Source organism: Eublepharis macularius, chromosome 15, assembly GCF_028583425.1.
Source record: "Eublepharis macularius isolate TG4126 chromosome 15, MPM_Emac_v1.0, whole genome shotgun sequence".
Taxonomy (NCBI): domain Eukaryota; kingdom Metazoa; phylum Chordata; class Lepidosauria; order Squamata; family Eublepharidae; genus Eublepharis; species Eublepharis macularius.
This window is the reverse complement of record NC_072804.1, coordinates 27,406,827-27,422,141: the sequence shown is the minus strand read 5'-3', so window position 1 is coordinate 27,422,141 and position 15,315 is coordinate 27,406,827. Positions and strand designations below refer to the sequence as shown.

General features: G+C 44.4%; 1 protein-coding gene across 4 annotated transcripts in view; it reads right to left on the bottom strand.

Annotated features, from left to right (window-relative positions):
• The window catches only part of FGR (FGR proto-oncogene, Src family tyrosine kinase), a 93,061-nt gene that overhangs the window by 43,631 nt on the left and 34,115 nt on the right, over window positions 1-15,315 (bottom strand). The window contains exon 1 of one of the 4 annotated variants that reach the window (XM_054999163.1): window positions 4,391-4,436. The exons of the other annotated variants lie outside the window; for them this stretch is intronic. The gene's annotated coding sequence lies outside the window, so the exon portion shown is untranslated. Of the gene's footprint in view, window positions 1-4,390; window positions 4,437-15,315 lie in introns of those variants that run through there. 4 annotated transcript variants of the gene reach the window in all.

Genomic DNA, 15,315 nt, shown 5'->3' with positions numbered 1-15,315 from the left:
AGCTGTTCTGTTACACTGTGTGTATGTGTACACACACATACACACACGCGTACCACTCACTGGTACAGAGACACAAGCATCGTTTCAACATGATCCTGGCAGGTGCCTCTGGTTGCAATCTTGCACGTGTCCAGAAATGTGTTCATATTGGGCTCTCAGATGCCCAGAGCGCAAGGTTAGCACATCAACGCAACGATCACCCAGGCTCGTTTGCTAGTATGCAGAGTAGCTGCTCAGGGTTCAATGTAAGCAAGATGCTCTGACATCACATAAAGTCACCTTATACAGAATCAGGCCGGAGGTCTATCAAGATTAGTCCTGCCAACTGGCAGAGGCCTTTCACATCACCTAGAGCCAAGCTACAAGTGACGCCTTACACAGGTTGGACGCTTGTCAGCTTCCCTCAAGTTTTGATGGGAAATGTAGGCATCCTGGTTTAACAGCTTGGCTCTCCATTACAGCTGCAAGACCAGGACGCCTACATTTCCCATCAAAACTTGAGGGAAGCTGACAAGGGTCCAACCTGTGTCAGGCATCACTTGTAGCATGGCTCCTAGTGTCTGACCCTTTTAAGCGGCGATGCTGGGGACTGAACCTGAGACCTTCTACATACAAAGTAGATGGTCTGCCACTGAGCCACAGCCCTCCCCCAATATTTACGTTCTTCTTGCCTGCCAGCATCACAGTTAAATCAGGCGTTCACACATGCAAAAAAACCCCAGTCTGCCACACATCTATTTAGCAAACACTTGCAATGCCTGCAATATTATTTGGCTATCTGTGTGATTATAGTCCAGCTTTCTCACTGAGACTCTGGGCAGATTATGCAGTGTTAAGTCAATATGGTCAACATATTGAACATTCCGTGAACAATACAATAGGATATGGATTACGGAAATTTGAAAACAAGCATCAATCTAAATACAGAGATGAAACATTGCTGAAACAAAGCATTAGTATAGTCTTACAATCCCTGACTCTTTACCAAAGGATTTCTCTGAGCCGTTTCTTACAGCACAGCCCTATTATCTAACTTTAAAAGCCCTCCTGAATAAAAGCCCTCCTGAAGTTTTCCATAGATTGCAGAAAATCAAGACAGCTTTCCATACCTCTTTAGGCAGGCCATGGGGGCCACCACAGAGAATGTCGATTTTGCCCATTTACAGGCTGGCACCTGCAGAAGGCCCTGTTCAGACTAATTAAGCTGCCATGGTGCAGCACAGAGAGACAGGCGGTCCTGTAAATACGAGGGACCAAGACCATGAAAGGTTCTGCATGTGATAGCCAATACCTGGAAATGAGCTTGGTAACTGATGGGAAGCCAATGGAGTGACTGCAGAATGGGAGTGATATGCACGCTCCACATAACTCCTGATAATAATTGAGCCCAGGCATTCTGCACCAACTGGAGTGTCTTTGAGGGGAGACCTATGTAGAGTGCATTACAGTAGTCTAGTCTTGATGTTACCTTGGCATAGATCCAGGTGATCAGATTGGCCATATCAAAGTAAGGGGCTGTCTCCCAGGCTAGTTTGAGAAAACCATTTTTGCGGCTGCGTTTACTTGCTTCTCTAGCTGCAGTGCTGCAATGCATAACTCCTAGGCTCCTAGCAGATTCTGCAAGGGTCAGCTGAACCCAAACCAAAGTGGTGAGCACAACGCCCTTCAAGATTTCTGCTTTCCCCATATATATCTCCATTAATTAATTGTAAGAAATTCTTGTTTAATTGACAAAAAATGGAAAGTTCATCTCATAACAACGCACAATGATTTCACACTTTCCAAAATTACCCCATTGAAATTTTGCCAATTTTTTAAAAACTCCAGCATCATTGTGGCCACAGATGGTTGCTTAGAACCTGGAGTCACAAAGGGGTTTTTTTATGAGTTGAAAGAGACCTGAGAAAGGCTTTACTTCCCATGGTTCAAACAAGCACATTTCAATCCATATCCTGTGCTCCTTCTCTGGGGGGTGGGGGGTGGCTGTGGCTCCGGGCCAAACTGGATGTGACAGCGCCCAGGGGTCCTTGACAGTAACTTAAAAACGCTGCATGGTAGGCTCAGGCACTCTTGTCCTCCTCCCCATGGTGCGTTTTCCAATGACAAAAGGGCTGCATCCCCACCCCTGCCACCACATCGCTATTTGGCAATTCATTGAGGGGGTGCAATAATAATAATAATAACTGCACTTATATACCGCTCTTCTAGACAGATTAGTGCTCCACCCAGAACAGTGAACAAGTCAGTGTTATTATTATCCCCACAATACAGCTGGGGAGCTGGGGCTGAGAGGGAGTGGCTTACCCAAGGCCACCTACTGAGCTCATGGCAGGAGTGGGATTCAAACCAGCAGAGTGCTGATTCGCAGTCGAACCACTTAACCACTGTGCTGCAGCCTGCCATGCTGTGGAGCCAATCAGGATCAGGCCCTTGCAGTATTTTAAATCACTTTAAAATGGCAGTGGTGTCCACGGCACATGCCCATGGACCCCATCATGTCTAGTTTGGCTCACAATGATAAAGAATCTGCTTTGCATGCAGAAGGTCCCAGGTTCAATCCCCGGCATCTCCAGTTAAAGAGCCACTGCCAGTCAGTCATGATTTGAGGCCTGTGTAGGTATACAATGAATGCACACTGAGTGGACTAAGGTCGTGATAAAAAGCTTTGCCCTTGGCCTCTGCATACTTATTTGTACTTCGTTTATACCTTGCCTTTCACCACAATGGGCACCCAACGGCTTACATCATTCTCTCCTTCATTGTCTCCTCACAACAATCCTGTGAGGTAGGTTAAGCTGAAAGAATGCGACTGGCTCAAACATCTATGCAAACATCTATGTACGTACAGTGTGCATTCACAAATCATACATACATATGACTCTATGTGCATGAGATAAGACTCTATGTGCATGTTCCTAAGAATGTCCACAAACTGGGGCAAGTTATTGCTTCTGCAACCTCACTTCTCTGTTAGTTGTGTACTCAACCACCCTGTGAGGTAGGCTAGAGCAAGGGACAGTGATTGGTCCAAAGGAAGCTTCATGGCTTAATCAGTTTTTCAAACCAGGTCTTCCCCATCCTAACACAAAAGTCTAACCACTACCCCACCTCATGTGTATTTTTGTATTTATATATCCCAATCTTATCCTCTTCTGGAACTCAAAATGGTTTACATGGCATCAAAATTATAAAAATCAAACAAATCCATCAAAATTCATAAAAACACTACTAACATCTCAAACATTAAAAGCCCTACAAATGTTACATTTTCTTTTTAAAAAATGGAAAAGCTTTTGATAAAAGCAGATTTAGATAAAATCAGTATGAAAAATTTCCATTGATACAGTCTTTAAAATTAGCAGTATCGATTAAGATTTTAAAATACCCAGCACCCTCTTGTTTTGTTGGATTCCCACATGACATTTTGACCTGATACTGAAAAGATTTGGCACCAGGCAAAGGGGTGTGTGGACAGTATTCCACAGTGCGGTCATCCATTGTGATGACCTGAGCTTTTTTTCAGCGGGAACGCGGTGGAATGGAGTTCCAGCACCTCTTGAAAATGGTCACATGGCCGGTGGCCCCGCCCCCTGATCTCCAGACAGAGGGGAGTTGAGATTGCCCTCCATGCCACTGGATTGAAGGGCAATCTAAACTCCGCTCCATCTGGAGATCAGGGGGCGGGGCCACCAGCCATGTGACCATTTTCACCAAGGGCAACCCACTGAGTTCCACCACCTCTTTTCTTAGAAAAAAAGCCCTGGTGATGACCCAAGTCTAGCATCTCTTGGATATGAGAAAGTCACCTTACAAAACCAGCGTGCACTTAGATGTCGAGACATGAGCACGGATCTCTGGCTCGGTTTCCTTGAGACTCCGAAGTGCCATCCTAGGTCTCAGATCCTTCCGGTCATGGACCAATCCAGCCCAGCAGAGCAGAGAGGCACAGAGGATTCTTCTGAGGAAGAGGCAGCTGGCGGACCTGACCCAGATCCACAGCCAGTGGCAGAGACACTGTGGCAGGAGGAGGCAGTCTCTGAAGACTCAGACATAGATCCACAGCCAGGTCCCAGCACATCGGTCCCTCAGCTTCCCAGTCCTGGGCTCGCAACAGAGAGCCAGGTACGGGCCAGCTCTCCCCCTTCATCACCAGAGCCTCGGAAGCGCCGTCAGAGGAGGGCTAGGAGAGCCCTCCAAGCCAGAAGGCGCAGTGCCAGGCTAGCAGCACAGCACCAGCCCAGCATCAATAGTGATGATGAGTGCTTGCAGGAGCCGGACTGAGACAGCTGACAGGTGCAGGATGCAGCACAGGTGGCTGAGCAGCGAGAGGCTTAAAAGCAGCAAAGAAGGGAGTGGCTGTGTGGAAGTAGCATGGCTGTTCACTATTGACCTTGCTGCTGTGGTTGGAATGGAGTCTCTTGCCTCTGACCTTGGCCTGTTATTGTGGACTTGTTTCTGGAATACCCCCTTGGACTAGAAGCTGTGAGTGTTGTCTAATCGGTGCCTGAACCCTGGAACTGTGATTTATCCTGCTCTGACAACTTGGGGAGTTTCCCCTTGCCGGCTGCCTGTGCGAGCCTGCATCGGGACACTTCCAAACACAACGAAGACGCTGGCCTTGTGGGTCTATTGCTCTGAGTTACAACCCAACTCTCACTTCCGTATGGTTGCAGGCTACTATAGGCTGAGACTTGCATTTCTCAGAAAGGAAGAGGAAGGTGGGTTGTGGCAAGGTTGCAAATTCTGAATCTCAGGACATGCCTGGAGCATGGTGGATTCTGGCAGAGATGTTGAAAGGCGCTTTGTGGAAACTGAAAGCAGCCCTGCTTCTTCCTCTTCCTTACAACTTGAGAAAACCTTGATACTGCAACCCTACAAATCTGCAGCATAAAATCCAGTGATTGTAGTCTGATTCTCTACCTGCTCACACAGCAGTTAACCTTACTGTATTTAACAAGTCTTATTCGCAGGCTGCATTTGCACATCATTGGATATCGCATTATAGCAATCAGTTGCAACTGGAATATTTGGACCACATAGGAAAATCCAGTTGTATATAGGGATGCTACGAAATTCCCCATGTGTTCTACAGTTGAACTTACCCTCTTATCAGACTGCTGATCATACATGAGTTGACTGTCAGATCTGTTTAGTTTGGCATTGAACAACTTGCATGGCTGCTAGGGGTGTGCACTGTTAAAAAAACCGAATTTCCCGCTTTGGGGATCTCCCTGCCAAACAGCTGATCCACGGGTTTAAATGCCCCGCAGCTTCGCAGCAGCACGGAAAAGGGCAGTTAAACCCCCGACCTGAATTGCTTTGGGAAGCTTTGATTCGGGGTTTCCGAATTGGGCCCAGCTTGGAAATCCTGAATCATTGAGAATTGGGTCTGATTTGGGTACTTTACCCGCATACAAAACCTGAATCGCACTCCTCTAATGGCTGCTGAATACCTTTGCATTGTTTTTACAAAACTGTGCACGTGTGAAAACTCTGCTGATCCAAACAGACTGCCAGCCGCTAACATTACTAAGAACTACTCAGATTAACACCTGTCTGCAGTAGGGAACTAAATTCCAAGCTCCCATTGTCCACCTAATCAACACACATGATGCTGCTTTGTACTGAATCACACCATATCAATATCACAGTTGTCTGCTCAGACTGACAGCAGCTCTTCAGGGACATAAGCAGAGGTCTTTCCTATCACCTACCACCTGGAGATACCGGGGATTGAACCTGGGGCCTTCTGCATGCCAAGCAGATGCTCTACCACTGAGCCACGGCCTCTCCCCAATCAAAAGCCATTGTGGAGACCAGATTAGAGCTGCAAGGACTTTGTCAAGAGTAAATATGCATGTGTCAATATATATTAATTTATAGTCCACTAATCTGGGGTGAAATAGTATGTCCATTAAGAAGCAACAGCCACAGTGTTTTGGAAAGGGTACTCAAGTCCAGTCCAGTGAGTGAGATAATGTTACTCTGCACTGAAATAGCATGCTACAGGAGAAATCGGCTGGAGTGAAGGCCTTTAGGTCCAATCATTGTACCATCTAGGAATACTGCAAACTCCCACTACCCATAATGTTAGCAGTCAGATCTCATACTTAAAAGGGCAGTTTATGGATATGAAACATCAGAAACCCCTCGCCAGAAGTCCCAGAAACTGCCTGGCTCCAGGCAGAGACGATGCCAGCTGGTGACTAGACTGGAAAGTTACCAAGACATGAGTCATAGGGGAATGACTGACTGATGGCCCTTAGACACCTCCCTGCCTAATCCTAAACCTTCCTTAGACACTTCCCTGCCTAATCTCATCAATGCCTTCCTCCACCTTTCCTCTCCCACTTACCTAATGGGGCTATTCAGCACATCTGATAGCCTTCCTAGCCAATACTTATCAATTCGTCAAGCTAGATTTTTACCAAGAGTCCAGCCAGATAGCCATATCATGCCTTCCTACCACCAGACGAGCCATTAAGCCATTGCTTGGGGGCAAAGATGTTAGTTTTGCTTCAGGGTACATTTTGCACTATAATTGGGCTCTCCAACCATGTGCTCTCTATTTGTGTGCCTTGGTAACTGTCCACACACCCTCATGTTCACTTGAGCCTTCTTCTGTTTGTGGTCATTTTGCTGCTCCTCTGTGGACCTCCTCCTTCTCCCTGAGACTGGTAAAAATCACCCTATTCCAATTGCTCTCCCCCATTTTCCTCCATTTTCTTAGTTAGCTCTGTGTGTGTCTTCTTTGTGCTTGCCTTTTATTGCTCTGTTAATAAAGAAACCTTTCCTATAGAACATCTGCTTATTTATTTGAGAGTTCTCTAAGGGGAATAATCCTGGTATACATGGGTGGAGATTTCCCAGGTACCCCCTCTTGCTTTGTCTCCTTGAATACTAACTCCTCCAACTCACAAGGAGACCTGCCCATCTAGGTCAGCGTAACACTGGTCACCCATGCTTTAAAAAACTCACAACTCCAAGATTTTTTTCACCTTTAATTTAGGATTTGTGAGTCGTGACATGAGGTTAATACTACCAAAAGCATCCAGGGGAGATGGGATCCCATATCCTTACTGGTACGCCCTAAGAAAGGGTATCAGAGGTATAAAAAGGATGGATGAGCCCCGTGACTGCATAAAGGCATGACTGTCAACTGGCCAGCTAATGACTTACTTGATCCAGGGCCACAGTCAGTTTCCTCATTTGGTGGGTCAACACCCTTCGCAAACTGGACTATGGCCTACGCAGCCAATTGGTATGAAGTGCGTGTGAAAGCAGTGATGGCATGGCTGAGGTGAAACAGCCGAAAGCTAGCAAAATGACACAGCAGCCAAACATGCCCAGCAAAATCAAAGTCATGTTAGTTACCAAAAAAAGTTCACTAAAAAGCTAATGTCATAGTAGCTAAAAGGGGATTTTTATTTCAAAACCCAGAAAAAAAGCATTTCCCATTCCTCCCACAGAAACTGCCAACTAAAAGTATGGTTCCTGAGGGGGAAATACTCAGGCAGGGCCAGTGGCCCCACTCTGGTGAAAGCTTTGGTATGGTGCAGCCCTCTAGCTAATTTCACCTCCTAAATTAAAAGTTTTTTTAAAAAATCCCTTCTCTCAAGGAACGAAGAAGGGAGGAAGAGGGGGGAAGTGTAAAATACTGATCTACAAAAAAATAAATGACACTCTTGTAAAAGGGAAGTTTTTAAAACGCTGAGGTTAAAAATCCCCCTTTTCCCGGCCAGGTTTATTTCCTTATTTAGAATTTCTTTCTTTGTTGCTCTTCCTGGATCTATCTGCAGCCTTTGACACAGTAGGTTATGCCATTCTGTTGAGGAGTTTGGAGGCAGAAGTGGGTAGCAGGGGACTGATTTAAATTGTTCCTTAAGAAATGGACTCTAAGGTTGCTGTTGGAGACGACATCTTTTGGATGGGAATTATCTTGTGGGATTCCCCCATGTTTTTCAAACTGTATGTAAAATCTCTAGGAGAAATCATTCATAGCTTTGGAACTGGGTATCATTGATATGATGATGACTCACAGCTCTCTCTCTCTCGTTATCCAAACCCCCGGTGATGCAGTAGAGGTCTTAAGTCCCTGTTTGACAGCTGCGGTCAAGTGGCTGAAAGTGAACAAATTGAAACTCAACCCAGACAAGACAGAAGCAATGCTGGTTGAGAAGACAGAGATATTGAAGGATGTTGTACTCCCCACTTTCAATGGGGTTCAGTTGACCCGTTTGGACTCAATTAAGAGCATAGGGGTTATACTGGATCCAGCACTGCTGCTAGAGAAGCAAGTAAATGTAGCTGCATAAATGCCTTCTACAGAGTCAGAAGATGCCCCCCTACTTTAACACAGCTGATCTGGCCACCTGGTAGGCTTGCCAGCCTCCAGGTGATAGCTGGAGATCTCCTGGAATTACAACTGATCTCCAGGCGACAGAGATCAGTTCCCCTGGAGAAAATGGCTGCTTTGAAGGGTGAATTCTATGGAATTATACTCCACTGAGGCCCCTCCCCTCCCCAAACCCCACCCTCTTCAGGCTATGCCCCCAAAATCTCCAGGAATTTCCCAACCTGGACCTGGCAATCCTACCACCTGGCCCCCCTACGTGGCTGATCTGGCCACTATGGCAACATTGAGACTAGATTACTATAAGGCAGTCTTTATAGGTTTCCCTTCAAACTCAGCTCGGAGACTACAGGGCAAAATGTTGCAGTTCAATTATTATCAGACAGAGCCTGCATATTACTTCCATTTGGTGTAGTGGTTAAGAGTAGTGGTACTCTAATCTGGAGAACCAGATCTGATTCCCCACTCCTCCGCCTGAAGCCAGTTGGGTCAGTCACAGCTTCTAGGAGCTCTCTCAGCCCCACCCACCTCACAGGGTGATTGTTGTTGTGGGGATAATAATAACATACTTAACATATAATAATAACAACATATACATAATAATAACATAACATGCTCTGAGAGGGCATTATGTTGTCCTGGAGGGCGGTATATAAATCAAATGTTGCTGTTGTCGTTAGTAGTAGTATTCTGCAGTTACTCCATTGGCTACTCATCAGTTACCTGGCTCAATTTAAGGTATTGGCTATCACTTCATGGTCTCGATCCCTCATATCTATGAGACCACCTCTCTCCCTATGCCTTGCCAGGGAAGCTTCACACATCTGAACATGGCCCTCTAACAGGTGCCACCCTGCACAAGGGCAAAATCAGCAACTGCCTGTACACACATATTCTCTAGGGTGACCCCTGCCTTGGGGAACGGCCTGCTGAAGCGGTCAGGGTAGCTCTCCTAGCTTGCTGCAAACCTTGCAGCAAGGGCTGTACTGTAAGGAAGCAGTTTCAAAGATGTGCACTGGTAAAGGTATAGGAACTATAGACTATACCACGAACTGCCTGTTGTTTTAAGTATGATCCTATTGAGCAATTTCTGCATTTTATAATATGTCAGGTTTAGAATAGCTTATGCTTTGCTTCAGCACGGTTTCAGCTCTGCAATTGATGTCTGCTTGTTTACAAATCTCTGCTAATGTTGCATTTGTATACCCTACTGCATTGTTTATCGAATGTCCCTGCTGCTGACTGCATTCACTTACTGTGCAATCCACGTTGACTCTCACAGAGAAAGGCAGATTATAAATAATGTAAATAAAGACCCATAGCGGGACCCATAGCAAGTATCAATGTAAAAACAACACGAACAAATAAAGTCAACATTAAACATGCCACCTCCAAAATTAAACCAAAAACAACTCCAGCTCCGATCGGCAGGTTTCCTAAACCTTTAACAACTGCAGAAAATTAGCACAGCATTTTCCCTCCCTCAGATGACGAATAGATTCCACCGGCTGAATTTCAGCCCAACAGAAACATAAAAAAGAAGCCAGCATCCCTAGTGGTAGTCCAGAGGCTGGTTCCCCACGCCTCCCATTCCAGACCTTTTCAAAGACCAGGTTGAAATCCACAACCCAAGTAACAAAGGGAGCTTTGACTCTTTAAAGCTCATACCCTGAATCTTGTTCTTCTACTACAGACCAACATGGCTACCCACCTGAAACTATAGTGGTTACAATATCAGACAGACTATGATTTGGCAGTTCAAATCCCAGCTCTGTCCTGGAAGTGCATTGGGTGATCTTAGGCTGATTACTCTCTCTTTCCTACCTCACAGGGTGGTTGTTGTGAGGATAAAAGACAGACTGATGCAAGGCCCTTTGGGTCGGGCATAAGTATATAAAAGAATAAATTGAGGCAAAGAAGGGACTGATATTTATGTTTCCTACCTATGTGGTGTTGTTGCTTCTTCTCTAAATCCTAGGATCAAGGTATTTTCAGGTGGGTAGCTGTGTTAGTCTATAGTTACAGAACAAAATTCAAGGCCAACAATTTTTTTTAGGGTATAAGCTTTTGTGAGTCAAAGCTCACTTCATCAGATGCAGCATCTGACACCCTGAGCTTTGACTCGTGAAAGCTTATACCCTGGGAAATTTTGTCGACCTTTAAAGTGCTACCAAATTCAAATTTGTTCAAGGTATTTTGTCATCCCAAAGAAGGTGCGCTTGGTGGATTCAGGGCTCAGCCTAGACCAGATTAGAGGTGGCATGAGTCCAGGAGGCGACTGCAAGTGGCTGAGAGCAAGCAAGTCCCTTGTGGGGCGCTGGCACCCACCACATTGTGCTGCCCCACACAATTGCTTGTGTGATTTTGCTGGAGAACTGGCCCCACTGAAATCAAATTTTGCCAATGCTGCTGGAAACCAAGTGGGCAGGCACATGGCCCATGGGGACATTCCTCAGGAGTTAATCCGGTCACCATGGGGATAACCATAACCTCTGCCCTTCCTACATGGTCTCTGGACATTCAATATTACCCTGAAGAACCGGCACGCTTTTTTGCGCAGGTTAACATATGAATGGGCCCAGATTGGATGCAGCTGCAGGCACAGTGCTGAGATCCTTGTCTGCATCTCCCAAATAGCAGCTTATTCTGCTGTACTGGTGTTCTGCTGCGGGGACTTCTCTTCCCTGGCACCACATGGGCTTCTGGCACAAAGGAAGACAGCTTGATGTCACAGGTAGGGGAGTAAGGGTGGCTAAGACAGCAGAGAAGGGATTCCAGAGAGAGTGAGAGTGGGAAGGGAAAAGTTAGATGCGTCAGAGCCATGAGTCATGTATGAGAAGCCAAGCTGTCTGACCCATCAGCCAAACATGGCTCAGAAACACATCAGAGATCTTGTCTCCTGTGATGTATTGGGCTCAGGGCCTCTAATGTATTTTGGCTCACCTTCCCCAGCCTATCTGCGAACAACAGGGTGTTCCAAACTAAGGGGTGTTGTGTACTGGGCCGAGCAAGGCCTCTAAGGTATTTACTGTATTGACTGCAATGCACTATACTGTGTTGAGCTTAGGGTTCAGTCAAGGCTTTCAATGCCTGCATTCTCATTGGTCCTTAATCCCTACAATATCACAGGTTACTTTTTCAAGGCAGCAGCCTATCAGTCCTCTATAATAAAGACCAGTCAGTGGCCTGCCTACTTCAAACATAATATATAGTTACTGAAATGGTTTACAGAGGAGGAAGTTAAAGTTCAGATGGTCAAATGGGCAATAAACTGGAATAAGGAAATTTCAATGGAAGCTTGGGAAAAAGTATTTCAGCATGTACCACTGTGCGTGAAAATTTATATAAAATGTTGTATAGATGGTATTTAACACCGAAGAAGTTGGCCAATGGTAATAGCCAGATGTCTGATAAATGTTGGAAATGTAAACAGCATGAAGGTTCATTCTATCATATGTGGTGGACTTGTGACAAGGCTAAGCAGTTCTGGGGGGGATATAGTTAAAGTTGTCAGATATTTTACAAAGGAATATAAATAAAACCCCGGAATTGCTGTCATTATGTATGAACCTAGAAGATTTTGATAAAATGGACAGAGTTATGGTGTTTTATATGATCACAGAAGCCAGAATGTGTTATGCACAGATGTGGAAGATTCAGGAGATACCATCTATGGAAGATTGGATTCTGAAAGTTTGGAATATGGCAGAAATGGACAAATTAACAAGGAAATTGAAAGAACAAGAAGAATTGGACTATACATTAAGCTGGGAAAAATTTAAGAAATATGTGGAAAAAAAGTGGGACATGAAGGGGAAATTGTGGTCTTTGGAGAATTAGGGGAGATAGAAACTCAATTAAGCTTAAAAAGGGGTATACTTTATTGTATTTTATTGGATTAGTATAGTATATTTACAGGGGAGTATAAGTATGAGTAATAAGGTTATAGGGAGTATATGTGAAATATAGATAATATAGTTAATTGGTATGTAGGAATAGTATGTTATATATATATATATATATATATATATATATATATATATATATATATATATATATATATATATATATATATATATATATATATATATATATATGAATTTTTTTTAGTTAGTATATGTACCTATTACTTATATAATTTTTATATTTTTAACTAAGATAAGTAATATAGTTAGTGTAGATAGTTAAGATAAGAGATTTGATTAGTATGTATAATATAGATATACATTATACTATTATTATAGATTTTAAGAATTTATATGATATACTTTTTAGATTAAGTTGGGTATGGAAAACTGCTGGGAGTCACCAGAAAAGGTGGGGGGGAAAGGATGGGGAAAATGCAGTAGGGTGGATAATGATAATAATTTTTATGTTTAAGTTTGTAAACCTATACAATAAAAATTCTTTAAAAAAACAAACATAGTATATAGTTTATGCAAATGATGGTATTGTAAAGTATGTATTCTCGTTGGCTAGCAGTTATTCTGGGGGTGGAGCTGCTGTATATATACTGAGGGCTTCTGTTCAGTCTGTCAGTGTGTGTTGTGTTCCTGCTAAATAAAAAGCTGTTGATTTACCTCAAGTCTGAACCCACTATTTAACACTGGCGATAAGGATGGGATCTCTGATTAAATGCAGCCCCAATATCAGAGCGAAATCACTAACAGGGTGCTTGGGTATGCAGCCCCAAGACCTGAGCTGAAATATTAATCGCCAGTGTTAAATAGTGGGTTAAATTGCCTCGTCGCCAGTGTTAAATAGTGGGTTCAGACTTGAGGTAAATCAAAAGCTCTTTATTTAGCAGGAACACAACATCTCCATAAATTTGCTTATGAGTAAAGACATCTGACCACACTTTGCCAGGATGAAAAGTTATCAAGAGGAGGACCACATGAGGACACAAGTAGAAAGGCAACCCAAAACAGCATGCCCAAAATGGCAGCTGAGAGTTCACTGGTCAGCTTTCCTGGTTGCTCAGGAAACCCAAAATGGCGGCTGAGATCTCACTTTTGTTTTTAAAAAAGTAAGAATTGAGCACTGATCGAAGAAATACATATCACTGTCTGCTTGAGCTCCACATGGTGGTTTTAAAGGTTGCTTGTACTTCAGGGCAGAGCATGACCCATCTTGCCCTCTAGGCGCTCTGGCATCTCACCCAGAGGGTCAAAAGCCCCAGAGAAGCACAACGTGCGTCACAGAGTGAGGTGCCCTGACCCATGAAATATCCCCTGGGGCCTGCTATGAATATGAAAGAGGCATCCCAGACTTGAGAGATACACAAGAGCCACTATTAAGTTGGCTAATGCGCCATGAAGACCTCCTCTGTCCTCCCACGCCCTGCTCCAGTCAGGCACACGAGGGGTTGGCACAACCCCAGTATCACTGGGGTACACACAGAGGTTGTCATTGTTGTAGAAGGCAGCCCATCTCCCTCTCACAAGCCATCACAACAGCTACACTAGGAGGAGGAGTGGAAATTGGGAAGGAGACTGGAAGTGTTAATTTTATGTTTGAAAGAGAAAAGGAGTTTGCATACTTGCCAATATTTAAACAGTCTCGTGATGGCTCTAGGCTCTGCCCTGCAGGCTATATAAACTGAGCTTAAGGAGCCCAAACGTTCTGATACTTTAAGTCCTTCAAAATTACCTTCCTAAAGGTGCTCCCATTTTAGGAGGGGAAAAATGAACACACTGTATATGACAGTCTTTTGCAAAAGTAGCAGTTTTCTTCTGGTGTTAATTCATCTTCAAATTTTGATATTAGTCTTAATTCACTTCTGTTAATGGCACAGTGCTCAGCAAAGTCCCTGTCTAGGGGAGCTGCTTTTCCTTTAGCAGCCGACTGCAAAGTTTACCCCCATTTACTTATGCTCTGATCCCTTTCATTTGAAATGTTACAAGCTGCTTATTTCTTCATTGAGGTTCTCCAACAAATGGTGCTGGCTCAGTGTTGTGGAGCTCTTAACATCTAAAACAGGCTTGCCAACTGCCTGGAGAAAAAATGTTCTGTCCCTTTGGTGATGGTAGAGAGTGCCCTCAAGTTATAGCTGACATATGGTAACCCCTGGTGGAATTTTCATGGCAAGAGACTAACAGAGGTGGCTTGCCATTGCCTGTCTCTGCAACCCTGGTCTTCCTTGGAGGTCTCCCATCTAATTACTAATCAAAGCCAACCCTACTTAGCTTCTGAGATCTGATGAGATCAGGCTCACCTGGGCTATCCCGGTCCCTTTAAGAGAGGCTTAATGGGATGTTATTTACCAAGTGATGTTATTTTCCTCCATGTCATGAAAAGCATCAACTGCCCATTTCAACACATTAAGCCCAACATTTTTCTGTAGGCCTGTTGGCAACTCTAACCAAACAGGCTGGATCAACCTTTCTAGCTTGATTCCCACACCCTCTGCTCTTAGAACCCTCTGTCCTTGCCCTTCCTTGCAAACTTTTGACATCAACATTCCTGTTAGACCAAAAGATACTGCTAGAGCTCTAAGGATTCCTTCCTTCCTCGATACATAAGTTCGTTTTGGACGTGTTTGCCTGCTGTAACCAAAAATACGTTGGCGTTTTGTGGTACCTTAAAGACAAAACTAAATTTACTACCAGCATTGGATGAAGTGGGCTCCCTTCCAATAAAGCTTATGCTGGGATAAAATGCTGATTCCAGTTTATTCTTCCTTACTGGGGGTCCCTACAGAGCTTCCAAACAGTCTTCGCAACTCACCTCTCCTGTACCAGCCTCCCAATGTTGACCTTATCAGCATTTCCGATTTAAGATCCCACCCCTATTAAGTAATTCTCTGCCCTTCTTACAAACACAGGCTGCTTCCACAAGGGTGTTTTTCTACTCCTTTCCCAAGAGTGCTGAGGGGGTGGGGAGCATCCATCAGCATTTCCTAATCCATTCATCCTCTAAGAGCCAAGCTACAAGTGACGCCTTACACAGGTTGGACACTTGTC